General features: G+C 35.8%; 1 protein-coding gene across 4 annotated transcripts in view; it reads right to left on the reverse strand.

The window, feature by feature from the left end:
* Positions 1 to 857, reverse strand: part of LOC117101003 (uncharacterized protein C19orf44-like) — an 11,966-nt gene extending 11,109 nt beyond the window's left edge. The window contains exon 1 of one of the 4 annotated variants that reach the window (XM_033240873.1): positions 518 to 854. The gene's annotated coding sequence lies outside the window, so the exon portion shown is untranslated. Of the gene's footprint in view, positions 1 to 443 lie in introns of all 4 variants that reach the window. The other 3 variants (XM_033240848.1, XM_033240857.1, XM_033240865.1) reach the window with 3 other exon arrangements.
* Between the last annotated feature and the right edge of the window lie 2,700 nt (positions 858 to 3,557).

Genomic DNA, 3,557 nt, shown 5'->3' on the forward strand with positions numbered 1-3,557 from the left:
CGCATGCGCATTTGCATAAATGTCTACACACACACATACACACTACACACAATAAAAAACATAGGAAATAGCAAGAGTGATTACAATAGTTCCTATTGCATTACATGCATAGGAACTAAAAATCTAATAATATTAATACTATTATTAATAATAGGCCTAGGCTAAATTATATTTTTTTTTCTATTTTTATTCAGTTTTTAAAGTTATTTTCGTCTTATCTCGGATGTTGCCGACTCCTTGCTAGGCCTAGTCCCAGCTAGGTAAGGTGGCCTAGGGCTATCTAGGCTTGGCGTCAAGGGGCTAGCCCACCCAGACTAGGATCCTAGCGAGGCCTAGGCCTACTATTACTACTAGGCCTAGAACCTAGGCTAGGCTGGCTAGCTAGGCCTAGGCCTAGTTTAGTTAGGGTTTGGATGGAGGAATTGCCTCCGTCAAGTTCTCACCATGAGTCCTTCAATTACTATACTAGCCTATACTTGACGTCCTACATTTAGGGGGTCTAGTACTACGTACGTACCGACGCGTTTTAGCAAAGGGTTTTAGGCCCTGGCGAAAAGCCCACAAACTTTCAGCTTAGGTAGTGCATCTCTCTGGTGCGTGTACGTCAGGTTCTCTCAGCTCCGGCTCCCTGCCTCCATTATTTAAATATTGAAGGCTGCCCTCTATATAACATCTAAAAAAAAAACAGAAAAAGAAAATATTTTGAACTAAAAAAAGCAATCTTATTATAATCAGCCAAATAATAAGGATCTGCAAAAAGAATATAAACTATATTATAATTGCGTCTGAGTGGACGAGGAAAACATTGAATGCATAAGCAACGGATTAAATAATAGACATATGGTAAATTAATTTCACACAACGATACACAAATTTTATAACCAGGAAAGCAAAAAAATGATAATACAATTTAATGCAACCCCCTCGGCACTAAAGAAAATACATACATAACACAGTTAGACAGAAAGTGAGCAATCATATAACGACCCGATTGGATATTTTTTATTTTATTTTTATTTTTTATTTTATTTCATTTCACCACCAACAGCGAAAACGCCAATAACAGGGAGCATATAGTAAATACAATATAAAATTAAGCGAGATCTATAAAATCACAAGAAACATTCAAAAATTGTATAAGCAAGTCACTGCGAGTATTTCTCTAATGTTGAAAACAATACATGTAAACACTTAAAAATATACATATATTTAAAAATCAAAATTAAATTTTGTTGAAAAATATGTACAATGAAAGATTTAAAAGCAGTAATTAGGAACGAATCATTCTAAAACTTAATAACCTTATACCGAAAGGTATCTGATCAATCTCAGATAAGATAGTATAAATACATCTTCAAGTAACGAATGCATGCCATCGTGTCGGGATTCAATATTTCGACATTAATTATGTCATCATCATTCATGATGATGACATAATTTATGTCGAAATATTAAATCCCAACACTATGGCGTGCATTTCCATGCTATACTTTGAGTAATGTATTATACTATCTTAGTAACCTTATTGTGATCACAAAAACAGCTACTTCATACTTTTACAAAATATATTAAAATCTAAAAATAATTCGCTACGAACACAACAGTTAATAATTAAATCTATTGTCTGAGAAAAACTAATTGTCTGCCTGTTTCTTTCAGATCAGGTTATAGTATTGTTTACTATTGTAATTTACTCTACCTGGAAAATATAAATTAAATAAGATGAAATAAAGCACATTAAATAGTTCACACTGAGCTCTTCTACAAATTAATTCAGTGAAATTAACAATTGATCTGGCATGGACCTAGTGGTCTACAAGGGCGATGTCAACTTTGAAAATGTAAAGCAGGCCTATCCTAATAATCTAACACAAACCACAGGTTATCTAAAAAATGACCATTTTTAAATGTAGGCCTAACTGTTCTGTAACACAGCTCGTTGTTTATCACATCCTTTCTGTTATTTTCTCTACATTTTTTTTTTTTTTTGGAAAGAATCATTCTAGAAGAAGTTCAGCAAAAACGATGGAAGTTAGTTCAACCCAGTGTGGCGGTGCCAGGACACCGGACAGGTCAGGGACGCAGCCAGGATTTTGAAAAGAGGGTGTTGAGCCGATGCGAGGTACGTAGGACCCTGCTGGAGTCCAAGGGCGAATCCCACTGGGAAGAACACGCTCTGAACGTGTTGAGAACTGTTTTGAGAGTAAAAAGTGACGCATCATAAATAATATTAGTAAGCCTAGCAATAATTATGTAATAACTCAACTGTGACGGATCCAAGAATTTGAAAGAGGTTACCCAGGGAGAGACTTTCACCTCAGCCCCACCATGGTTGGAGCTGAAGTAAGAAAATGTATCATTAGGGGCACCTCTAGATGGCCTCGGACATGCTCAGACTCATTAAATATGAATATGGGCTTATGTATAAATTTATTTTTCTTTTTTTTTTTCATCAAAAAAATTAGGGGTTTTTTTTTGTTTTTTTTTTGGGGGGGGGGGGGCTTGAATCCGCCACTGTTCAAAACATTCTTTATCCAAAGTAGTCATAACACGAAAAATGGGCATAAAAACCAGTTCACATCTTAAAAACAAATATATGTACCCTCGCCTCAGCATTCACCAAGACATACTCTGAGTCAGGTGCCGACTCGATGGAGTTTAATGTCATACCAAGGGGAGGGTGTAGATCTGTTTTGAAAGGTATAGGGTTGGGGACTTTTCGTGAGTTGACGCCAACCTTCACCATTGTTGGGGCTGAGGTGAGAAAATTTTAGGAAATAGTACCCCTAGATGCAATAAATGACACTTTTAGTTTTTTTTACTAAAATTCATCATCATCACATCACCATATATATGGCCTAGTCAAAATGAAGTGCCAAAGCAAATTTCTCATGATCTGTTATCAGGGATTTTCGGCAACCATAGAGATCTTATTAATATGTGTGATGTACCATAGAAATAAAGCTTAAAAAACATTGTCTTTGAGTTGAGTATGTAGTTTTCATACTTTAAAGCCGTGATTTCACAAAGGGAAAAAAATTGAGGGAGGTACCGTACCTCTAAATGGCCGGAAATGACACTTCTATATACAGGTTGTACAATTCATCATCATCACAACAAATTTCTCATGATCTTTTATCAGGGATCTACTTAATATCCAGGACAACTTAGGCCAAACTATAGCTTACTAAGCTTTAACTATAATAAAGTCGGATCAACGAATCACAACTTTCTTTTTTGTCTTTAGCACGATTTTCTTCACTTTTTAATGTTGGTAATATTACTATCTATTATCATTATCACCATCATCGTCATCGTCATCGTCATCGTCATCATTAATATAAAAGCTTGCAAAATAATAAAAACCAAACTGAACCTTACAATTTAGGCCTATCACATTTCTGTATCTTGAAAAGACCTGGCATGGGATTTATCGATTTAAGATGATCCCAGGAAAGAATTTGTATTGGCTAGCAAGAACAAGCTTTAAAATTATAACACTGTGTACAAAGGTAGGTGCGGCTCCCCCTCCCCTCCCTGGATACATCCCTGGGACA

Source organism: Anneissia japonica, unplaced genomic scaffold, assembly GCF_011630105.1.
Source record: "Anneissia japonica isolate Jap-2015-1 unplaced genomic scaffold, ASM1163010v1 scaffold904_len716149_cov161, whole genome shotgun sequence".
Taxonomy (NCBI): Eukaryota; Metazoa; Echinodermata; class Crinoidea; order Comatulida; family Comatulidae; genus Anneissia; species Anneissia japonica.